The sequence below is a fragment of the Ipomoea nil genome, unplaced genomic scaffold (genome assembly GCF_001879475.1).
Source record: "Ipomoea nil cultivar Tokyo-kokei standard unplaced genomic scaffold, Asagao_1.1 scaffold0164, whole genome shotgun sequence".
In the NCBI taxonomy this organism is placed as follows: domain Eukaryota; kingdom Viridiplantae; phylum Streptophyta; class Magnoliopsida; order Solanales; family Convolvulaceae; genus Ipomoea; species Ipomoea nil.
This window is the reverse complement of record NW_017616592.1, coordinates 258,615-270,606: the sequence shown is the minus strand read 5'-3', so window position 1 is coordinate 270,606 and position 11,992 is coordinate 258,615. Positions and strand designations below refer to the sequence as shown.

At 42.5% G+C, this 11,992-nt stretch overlaps 1 long non-coding RNA gene across 1 annotated transcript; it reads left to right on the top strand.

The window, feature by feature from the left end:
* The first annotated feature begins 4,505 nt into the window (after positions 1-4,505).
* On the top strand, positions 4,506-10,161 carry LOC109175687. The gene is made up of 2 exons (XR_002053306.1): positions 4,506-4,601; positions 9,922-10,161. It is a non-coding gene; the product is annotated as an uncharacterized LOC109175687 (long non-coding RNA).
* The last annotated feature ends 1,831 nt before the right edge of the window (positions 10,162-11,992 follow it).

Here is an 11,992-nt window from a genome sequence, read left to right as displayed (position 1 = left end):
TTGTTTCTAATAGTGACTGAGGTTATTTAAATTTAGGAGTTTAGGGGTTAAATAAATTTAGGAGTTAAGATACATATAGGAAATTAATTAGATGATTTTTGTTAATTAAAATTAAAGAATTATTAGTTATAAATATAATAATTTAGAAATAATTTCTTAAATAAAAAAAATTAATTAGATACTGAATGTATGTTGAATTCTTTTACAGGAATGATAACCGATTTAGAAATTTATTATTATTATTATTATAAGTGATACGTAGTAACAGATTACTGAATGCGAATTGTTTTACAGGTTCTATCATAATTAATAATTAGATAATTAAATATATAATAATTAAGTAATAAATATGTTTAGGAAAGTAGATATATTTTGTTAATTAGAAATAAAAGAATTTCTTAAAAGAATACAAGTCTTAGGGGGGTGTATTCAATCATGACTTTTGTAGAGTTTTAAAGACTTTTAAAATGATAGATTTTAATAAACTTTGATTGACTTTCGTAAAGTCGTTCAAAATTTTTTAAAACTTTATAAGACTCTCTAAAAGTCTATACAAAAAACATTCATAGACTTTTATCAACTTTTTATTTTAAAAAGTCTACAAAAGTCATTGAAATTCTAAATTGAATACATCCTTACAAACTTTCAATGATTTTATTTTTATCATTTACAATTTTCTTACAAAACATTAATTCGCTATACGTAGTAACCTGTTGTTAAAAAGAAAAAAAGAAAAATATATATTACGAATATAAACATAAAAATAATAAAAATCAAAAAATATATAAGTATTTATATGAATATTATGAAACATATATTAAAATTTGACGATGAAAAATTTGCTTTGTTCATGTATTTAGGGAGAATTAGAGATAGTTAGGGATAAAAAATTCATAGAAAAAAATAAAAAACCAATATAAACAAGCAATAATGAAGCAAAAATAATATTATTTCGAATTTTTAGATGAAGATTTTAAAGTTTAGGAGAGAAAAAAATTGGTAGAGTTTAGGTATGACGAAAATATAGGATAATGAAGAAAAAATAATTTTATTGAATTTAGATAGGTTTATAGAGTTTTAAATAGGGGGAAAAATAGAGTTTAAATAGAGAGAGAGAGAAAACATTCAAAGTTGTTAGAAAGAAAATTTGAAATCTTGGGGTTGAGGGTTGGATTTCAACTATTTATATTTGACTAGGAAAAGTCTACAAAAGTCTACAAAAGTCTTAAAATTAAAAAGTCTACAAAAGTTCATAACTTTTTGAATACCACATGACTTTTAAAGATTCTTTAAAAGTCTTAATCGAATACCACATGACTTTTAAAGACTCTTTAAAAATCTTGATTGAATACCGCCTAACTTTTAAAGACTCTCTAAAAGTTTGAATTGAATACCTCCAAACTTTTAAAGTTCATAAAAGTCTTTAAAACTCTATGAAAGTTATGATTGAATACACCCCCCTTAGATATTTTGCAAAAAAGGGCCTGATTAACATTGATTTTATTCTTTAATGATGTGTCATCTCCTCATTCACCGCAAGTGTATAGCATCTATACACCGGCAGTGTATATCAAATAGTGTCAAATGTTGAATGTGAGCAGATTATATGCATACATGGATTCCTAGGATGGCTAGCTAGTCAAAATCTTCCTTTTAATACTTACTAGTATGACACCCGTGCGATGCACGGGATAAAATGTTATAAACATTTTAGTTATGTTGTTCTAATATAAGTTTGAGATAATATTATTATTTATGTGCCTTGTGTTATTAGACTAATAAAATTAAGTTTACTATAAAGAGTAAAATTGTTAATATAAATAAATTGAATAATGCATACATAGAGAAATAGCTGTTCAAAAAAAAAAAAAAAAAAATCTCATGATTATATCCTTATATAAATTAATTACCATACAACCCGTTTAAGGACAACATTTTGTTATTCTTCACCATTTCGCCTTTTAATTGCATCCTTTCAAATCTCATGTTGTTGAACACAACTTCACTTTACGAATTTAGAAATCAATTCATTCTCTATTGTCCCACATACTTTTCTAAGTATGAACAAATTTTTTAGGTGTTGATTCCTTAAGGTCAGCATTTGAAGAACAGAGAAGAACATATCCTCTATATAACAAAACTTTTTAATATATAATAAAGATACATATATTCATAAATATTATAAACAACATATACATACGTACATATACATCTACTCGAATATCATCTTTATATAGGGTAAAAAAATACAAATACACAGAAATATAACATATGGGTATATACATGTGTATGTATAGGAATACAAAAACATTATCAGATTGTGGTCCAATTTGGCAAATTATTGTGTGGATCCATGGTCCACATAGTGCATTGTGAATCATAACAAAAAGTACATTTTTACTATACTAAATGTACATCAATTGTATATTGAATGTATATTATATAATATAATATATACACATTACACAAATAATGTACATTCCCTGAATACAATATACATTTTTAATATACTAAATTATATTATTTTTATACATTATTTTATAGTATACAAAATATGATCCACACAGGACCATGTTCAACACAATAATGATGGTCCAATTTGATATGGAATACAACAACTATACATATGAGAAAAGTCAAATGAAAGAAAAAAGGTCATAATAATATAGGCCCATTACTTAAATTATAAAAAATTTAAGCCCCGAGCCCCAAATTGCGCAAATTATGCTGTGCAACCGAATCCACCTTGCAAGGTGCATACGGTTGTAAAACGGCGCCATTTTGGTTAAAAAAACGCGCGTCCCACTTAAAGATGAAATCAGGTTCGATTCCTGGCAATAGCATTTTTATATATCCAGAAATTCATAACTATATATCCAGAAATTCATAACTATATATCCACAAATTTATAACTATATATCCACAGTGAATGAATGAAGTAAAAATCCACAATGAATGAATGAATGAAGTAAAAATCCACAATGAATGAAGTAAAAATCCACAATGAATGAATGAATGAAGTAAAAATCCACAATGATTGAACTAAATATCCACAATGATTGAACTAAATATCCACAATGAATGAACTAAATATCCATAAATTCATAACTGTATATCCAGAAATTCATAACTATATATCCATAAATTCATAACTATATATCCACAGTGAATGAATGAAGTAAATATCTACCATGAATGAACTAAATATCCGCAATGAATGAACTAAATATCCATAAATTCATAACTATATATCCACAAATTTATAACTATATATCCAGAAATTCATAACTATATATCCACAATAATACTATTGCCGAGAATCGAACCTGAATTTTTTTTTTTTAAAGTGAGACGCGTGTTTTTAGTCAAAACGACGTCGTTTTGCGTCGTATGTACCATGCGCATGGTACATTCGGTTGCACGGCATAACTATTGCCCAAATTGATGAGTCCACATATAGAACCGGCCCATTATCTATTTATTAGTACACCACCGACAACAACGGTTTACTCACAATGTCTGGGTTCTCTCATCTCTTAGCACGGTTAGGTGTTCACTTTCTAGATCTATCATGCTCTTTGTTCGAACAATCCCTTTAAATCTCTCCAGAAAATAGCTTTTGTGGATTTGTGTATGTATGAGTATATCTCGAGACCACAGCTTTGAAAGATTCACACAGCTAGCTCGGAAGCAGTGCTATCGCTTGATCTAGATAAGTTGTTTCACTAAGCTATGTCTATATAATTTTATATACATGTCGGATTCAGAATTCTCAAGATCGTTGCTGTAATCGTAGATCTGAAGCATGCATGACCATTAGACATCATTTCGGGAGAAGTATTGTATATTGTCTACTAATACAGAAGGTACTTGGATTTTTAGAGTTTGATTGTTTCTATACATCGCACATAGCTTACAATTCTGTATAAAAGTCTTATTTGTTGAAAATTTGGAGGTCTGTTGGTTTCACAACTTTTTTTTTTTTTTTTTTTTGCCTAAAGCTATTTGTTTACCTAGTTTCAAAATACATTCTGCAGATCTATGGCTCAGTTCGTTCTCAGTGTGTATTAGTAACAGCCTTTTACGGAGTATTATATAAAATACTTAATAACATGTGACGGTAATAACGTTACCGGTAAATAATAATATAACAATGCTATAAGAGAATACGATAGTTGTATTGCTTTTGTCTCAGTATAGAAAGTACAATGTCCCCTGCTCAGCTGAGGGAAGTTCTATTTATGCTAGGTCCTAACGGTAACAACATGAAGAGTCATCATTGGGGAGCTGAGCTAACGACAAGAATATGAAGAGTCATGAATGAGGCGTTGAGGCTTTAACTCTCTCTCATCAAAGGTGGCATCAATGGTGGCTTCAAAGACAATAAAGGTGACACCTGTTGGAATTCCTAACCGTTGGAATTCTCCCCGTTGGGTTCCCATGTGATGCTGAGTCAATGCCCATTTGTGATCCGGGTCGGGTGCCAGCCCTATTATCCTGTCACCAGTCCCCCCTACTCCTGAGGTAACGGATATGATTGAGTTGACTTGGGAGTAAAGCCGAATTTGCTTGATATCGTGCGGAATCCCGATTGATCCCGAGTATGTGATTTTATTTTCCAAATCACACATGAATTTTTTTTTTTTTTTTTATGCTCACCGAGACGGGTTGCGGCTTAGGCTGGCCGAGGCGTCGCCTCCACCGAGCGTGGCCGAGGCGTCGCCTCGACTTATCGTGGCCGAGGCGTCGCCTCGACCAATCGTGGCCGAGGCGTGCGCCTCGGCTGACCGTGGCCGAGGCGTCGCCTCGACCGATCGTGTTTTTTTTTTTTTTTTTGCCCAGACGGACTGCGGCGTTGGCCGAGGCGGGCGCCTCGGCCAACCCCTCGACTGATCGTGGCCGAGGCGTCACCTCGACCAATCGTGGCCGAGGCGTGCGCCTCGGCTGACCGTGGCCGAGGCGTCGCCTCGACCGACCGTGGCCGAGGCGTCGCCTCGACCGATCGTGGCCGAGGCGTCGCCTCGACCGACCATGGCCGAGGCGTGCGCCTCAGCTGACCATGGCTGAGGCGTCGCCTCGACCGATCGTGGCTGAGGCGTCGCCTCGACAGATCGTGGCCGAGGCGTCGCCTCGACCGATCGTGGCCGAGGCGTGGCCTTGACCGATTGTGGCCAAGGCGTGCGCTTCGGCTGATCGCGGCCGAGGCGTAGGCTCGTCCGATCGTTTTTTTTTTTTTTTTTTTTTTTTTTTTTTTTTTTTCGAGACGGACTTCGGCGTTGGCCAAGGCGGGCGCCTCGGCCAACCCCTCGACTGATCGTGGCCGAGGCGTCGCCTCAACCAATCGTGGCCGAGGCGTGCGCCTCGGCTGACCGTGGCCGAGGCATGCGCCTCGGCTGACCGTGGCCGAGGCGTCGCCTCGACCGACCGTGGCCGAGGCGTGCGCCTCGACCGACCGTGGCTGAGGCGTGCGCCTCGGCTGATCGTGGCTGAGGCGTCGCCTCGACCGATCGTGGCTGAGGCGTCGCCTCGACCGATCGTGGCCGAGGCGTCGCCTCGACCGATCGTGGCCGAGGCGTCGCCTCGACCGATCGTGGCCGAGGCGTGGCCTCGACCGATCGTGGCCGAGGCGTGGCCTCGACTGATTGTGGCCAAGGCGTGCGCTTCGGCTGATCGCGGCCGAGGCGTAGCCTCGTCCGATCGTTTTCCGACCGTGGCTGAGGCGTCGCCTCGACCGATCGTGGCTGAGGCGTGGCCTCGACCGATCGTGGCCGAGGCGTGGCCACGACCGATTGTGGCCAAGGCGTGCGCTTCGGCTGATCGCGGCCGAGGCGTAGCCTCGTCCGATCGTTTTTTTTTTTAATTTTTTTTTCGGGGCCGATGTGCGGCCTCGGCCTGTGGCCGAGGCGCGACCTTGGCCTGTGGCCGAGGCGCGACCTCGGCCTGTGGCCGAGGCGGCCGAGGCGACAGGCCGAGGCGTGTGCCTCGGCCTTGGCTGAGGCGCGCCCTCAGCCAATTTTTTTTTTTTTTTTTTTTTTTTTTTTTTTTTTTTTTGAAACAACATGGGCGGACCACAAGCACGAGATATTATTCCAAAAGATTTTAGAATGCAAAGCGGGCGGACCGCGATTTCCAAACACCAGTTCCAAACGACTACTAGAATATTAAGGAAAATACTTAATCAAATGTTCTTAGCTCCATACCCGATCGATCATCCTTACAGATGGTGTGGACTTATAGATCATTTCTGCCAATCTTTTTGCATGCTTTAACGTAACAACTGCGGGCCGCTCGCTGGTCTCCTCTGACGACCCCTATCCCGCTCGGAGTGGGGAACTTCATACACAAGTGTTCCACCGACACAATGGCCTTGAGGTTCTCCAGTGCCAGTCTCCCCAATATGATGTTGTGCGCGCCAGTGAGTCTTACCACGATGAATTCCAAGTCAAGTTTGCGAATGTTAGGGCTCGTGCCTATCTCCACTGGTAAGACCACTGACCCCTCCGTCTCCACTGAATCACCCGTAAATACAGAGAGTGGGGTACGTACTTCTTTTAGCTGGTTCCTAAGTATCCCTAACTTGGTGAAGGCATCGTAATACATTACATTGACTGAGCTTCCCGTGTCGACTAAGATGCGGCGGATAATGACATCATTGACGTCCATCTCAATTACCAGGGCGTCATGATGGGGTAACGGGCCCTCTGGGAGGTCATCATCAGAGAAGGTGATAGCCTCCTGTCTCTATTTCTTTTCTCTGGGAATACTCGCCACTTCTCCCACGTATAGCCGCCGGCTCCACTTCTTTCTTTCCGCGGGCGTGTCGCCCCCTGCAGGTCCACCATAGATAAAGTGTATGGTGTGCTTCTTTTGTCGTCTGGGCGCCACCTCGGTTTCTTTCTCGCTATCACTCTGCTCAGATATTTGGTCGTGGTCTCTTTTTTTTGGCGTTTGAGGTGGACGGCTCGGTGCCATCCTCATTCCTCCAGACATTTTTTGGTGGATTGTGTTGCGGCTGTTGCTGCTGCTTGGATCGCTTGACGAAATGTCGGAAGTAGCCCTGCTGGATGAGGTCTTCTATTTGTCTCTTCAAAACGTGACACTCATCCGTATCGTGTCCGGCATGCCTATGAAACCTGCAGTACTTTGTTTGGTCTACCTTTGGGGAGACCTTCATGCACTCCTCGGGGAATTCTACCATTCCCATCTCCTCAGCTTGCTTTAGAATGACACTGACGGGATGGGTAAGAGGAGTCAAATTATGCAAGGAGACCAGGCGAGGCCGTTCGTGGTCTCGGCCTTTCCCTGCGGTCGGGTGGTTCGAGAGTGGTGCCTGGCTGGGCGGACCAGCTTCCCCAGGCTTCCCATCTTTCCTACCATCCTCTTCTTCCTGTCGACGTCCTCTGCTTCGGCATAGCGGCTAGCCGTCCTCATCAGATCTTCGTAAGAGCGGGGGTGGTGAGCGTTCAGTTGCTTGTGGAAATACCCTGATCTTAAGGCATGGATAAATATCGGGATCGCCGCCTTGGAGTCGAAGTCGTAGACATTATTGACTTCCTTTTTCCATTTGATCAGGAAGTCTTTGAGGCTCTCGCCTCTATCTTGCTTCACTACACAGAGGTGAGAGAAGGGTTTCTTGCGATGTATGCTACCGGAGAAGTATGTTAGGAAGCTCTTGGATAACTCCCCAAAGTTTTGGATCGACCCATCTGGGATGGTGTTGAACCAGTCTTGGGCCGCTCCATCCAGTGTGGACAAGAACGCTCGGCACATGATGGCGTCCCCTGCCCCGATCATTACCATAGCAGCCTTGTACCTCGTCATGTGGACACGTGGGTCAGTGGCCCCCGTGTACTCCTTGATGGCGGGCAACCTAAAGTCCCTCGGCAAAGGTACGTCCATGATGCTAGGGGAGAATGGTGCTGCCATCCGTACCTCAGGTTCCGGCGACTGCTCCCGTGCCTCCACCCTTCTTGCTAACTCCTCGATTCTTCTCTGCAGCCTCTCGACCAGGGCCGACTCGTCAGGGTGCCGACGCGGGGCCGGTTGTCGCTCCTCCATGTGTCGACGTGGAGCTAGTTCATCGACGTGCTGTCTATCTGAGTGTCGACGCGGAGCGGGTTCCTCGACGTTCCGTCCATCCAAGTGTCGGTGTGGGACCCGCTCATCAGCGCGTCGCTTCTCCGCCGAGTGCTGACGCAGAGCCGGCTCATCGACGCGTCGCTCCTCCAAGTGTCGACGTAGGGCCGACTCATCAACGTGTCGGCGTGGGGTCGGCTCCCGAGACTCGCCCACCTCCTCTGTGGGTGATCTCTCGGCTTGTCTGTTCTCGTGTTGGCGAGGGCCTCTGGTAGAGGACCCCTCGGCCCGTGATCCTAATCTTTGCCGCACGGGCGCCCTCTGTCCCAATCGTTCTGGCGCAGATTGGGAAGGGCCTGGTTGTCGTCTGGCCGGTCCACTTCTTTGGGCCTCTACCCCTATTTGCTGGGGCCGCGGCGTGGGCACTTGGCCTTGCAGTCCCACCGCCACCTGATTTAGCGCCGCCGTCACTGCTTGCTGAATGATATCGGCGGTCGCCTGGAGGTTCACGGCTTGGTTCACCCCCCCATTGTTGAGTTGGTCTCGAAGGCCCCCGGGCCTCCCGTTCACGGCTTGGTTTACCCCTCCATTGTTGAGTTGGTCTCGAAGGTCCCCGGGCCTCCTGTTGTTGAGCTGTTCTTGGAGGTCCCCTCCGTGATTGTTGGTGAGTTGGTCCCGGAGGTCACCTGAGGCATTGCCATTGTTCACGTTGCGAGAACCGTGGGAGCTGCGGGACGCCATTTTTTCAGGCTTGCTGTTGAAAGAGAAAAAGAGTAGTGTTGTAGCCTGCTTGAGTATTGGACTCAGGCTCTCAATGAAAGCACCAATGACGGTAATAACGTTACCGGTAAATAATAATATAACAATGCTATAAGAGAATACGATAGTTGTATTGCTTTTGTCTCAGTATAGAAAGTACAATGTCCCCTGCTCAGCTGAGGGAAGTTCTATTTATGCTAGGTCCTAACGGTAACAACATGAAGAGTCATCATTGGGGAGCTGAGCTAACGGCAAGAATATGAAGAGTCATGAATGAGGCGTTGAGGCTTTAACTCTCTCTCATCAAAGGTGGCATCAATGGTGGCTTCAAAGACAATAAAGGTGACACCTGTTGGAATTCCTAACCGTTGGAATTGTCCCCGTTGGGTTCCTATGTGATGCTGAGTCAATGCCCATTTGTGATCCGGGTCGGGTGCCAGCCCTATTATCCTGTCAACATGAAAAGCTTTGTTGAAATATTAAAAAAAGAAAAACAGAAATTTTATGGTGATTCAAATAAGAGTTCTGTCTAGAAAAATCCTAATTTATATGTACATGGTAATAACATTGTTAAAGAAAAACAGTTTGGGAATCCAAAAATTGTTAAATGATAAAGAACCATACAACTGACAATAGAACAAACCTAAGAAAATAAAAAAGCTATTACATACAGATTCTAATTAGAACAGAGGCTCTAATTAAATAAGAATACCACTGCTTCTTGTATTATGGTCTGAAGCAGCAAAATTCTATGTACTAAACTTTATGAAACCTGTAGAAGATGAGCATAAAACAATTCATAACAAAAAAAAAAAAAATACAGCATTCAATTACAAATTCGAAATAGAATAAACTGTGATTGTTAGTATTATACACACACAAAAAAGATTGGAATAATCATTGATTCGAATTCAGAAAATAAAAAAAGATCATACTACTGTATGTATTATAATTGAATCAAAATAGTAACACATACCTCTTTGTCATGGAACACACATTCTTTGCATTTTATACTTTCGTTTTCATTCCTATTTAGAATATCATACGTTTGCACACATCTCAACTTGATAGCACTGCTTGTTCTAGGTGACAGCTCGTTGGCCATAATGAACAGAGGTGCCAAGAAGTTTTTTGGGTATATTTTTGTGTTGTAAAGAACTCTCTGTAATATGTAGTGTTTGCTATGATGTCAAATTGTATTTCAAGAAGTGTTTATATACTTGTCTCTAGAAGTCTTCAACTTATATGCTATTTAATGCTGTTGTTTCTAGAACCAAAAAGACTTATCATTCATCAGTGTAATAAATGTCTAACTATTGAGTGGCTCGAGGTTGTGGTAGGTAATGCGAAAAGGCTTATCATGAAAAGATAGGTAATTAAAAGCTCTGACCACTTACCCAAAAAAAAAAAAAAAAAAAAAAAAAAAAAAAAAAAAAACAACTCTGTAATCCATGTTTTAACCAAACGGCGCCGTATCATTTGGGCGGGAATTTTTCACCAAAAGGATTTGGCTTTATTATATATAGGATAGGATTTTGGAAAAGACGAACTATCCTGGCCTATTTGGTATGGGGGCAGAGTAATATATGGTTGGTTATTGAACTCTAGATGGAGTTTTCCCCATGAATATAATGCGTCAAAGTTTTGAAGCCACGTGGCTTTATCGCATAGCTACTGATGGATTATATGAACCCGGGGTCTGAATTATACAACCCGAATATATGTCGAATGTGATAAACGAATAATAAAATGATAATAGGGATGTGTATGTAAGAATTATTGTATTAATCGAACGAATAATGCTATTACAGAGGTAATCAACGTGTAATAGTCAGACAATTGTTGTAGGAAAAGTAGAAAATGCTTGAATAGGACACCGGGGGTGTTTTTATACCCCCCCGGTCGCTACGGGCCCGGGGTACGCGGGAGGAGCCGCGGACCGCGCCGCGAGACTCGCTCCACGCGATGACCCGGTCCTTGGCCGAGCACGGAGCTCGGCCAAGGGGCCGACCATGGGCTCGTCCGAGCCCATGGGGCCAAGCCCACGAGGCCGAGCCCATGGGGCCGAGCCCGAGCCCATGGAGGTCGGCTCGACAATGAGCCGACCCCATACCGGGCCGATCCCGGGGTGGTTCGCCACGCGTCGCGGGTAGTTCGCTGATGCCGGGTCCGACCTGCTCCGTATTGGTTTGCTCCAAACCCGCTCTGTGATTATTACATCAGCTACAATACACGTGGGAACAAGAGCTTGTCAACTATTAAATAGTTAGTTTGACATGTTTTGAATATCATCGAGTTTAGTATTTAACATGTAATATTATAGCCACCTTATTTATGCCTAATTTAATAATTATGTGCTTCATGTTATTGTTGGTATGTAACTTATATGGGTAATTCCCGGTTATACTCGTAGAATGTATGTATGTAGAGTAATGTATGAACAAGGAGGAAGAAGATATAGCAAATGAGCCTCTTTTATTCATGTTGTTCTTGTATGTGTTTAGATGGAAGGGAGAGCTACAAGCTAGAGAGAGGAAGCCTTTGTAGAGAGTGGGGGAGGAACCCTTAACTTTGAGGGCTAATGCCCTATTTATAGGGTCAAGGGTTGGCGGGTTGACCTTGACCCGAACCGTTTGACCCAACCCAAGTAGGAGCACGGAACGTACGGGGAGCCTAAACCCGCGGTATATTCCCTATCAAGAAGCCCCCCCAAGTCCGTGCCCTGACGATGAGTTAGCAAGGAAGGGTTCGGGCTGAAAAACTGCTTATGGTCCGCGACTTACGCAGGTTGCCTCGTTAAAAAACCTTAAGCTAATAAAAACCCAGTGGGAAAAATTTTTAGCTTCGGAAAAAAGTGCACAACGCTAAACGCAGTCTGGTGGACTAAAGAAAGGGTTTGCCCGACCTAGGGGTCGGTTTTGCAACATGATTCGCGAGGTCAAATCTTTACCGTACCAATCGAGCGGCCGGGAAGCTAGCTAAGATCGGGAGATCAGGTTAGCTGCGATCTAGAGGTCAACTTTACCGGTCTACCAACCGGGTTGCTGGGTACGACCAGGACGTCGGATTTATTTGCGATTTGGGGATCGAACTTTCTATGACTTAACACTAGGAGACCTGGTGGTTTAACGATAGTGAGATGCGCTCGGTTTACGAA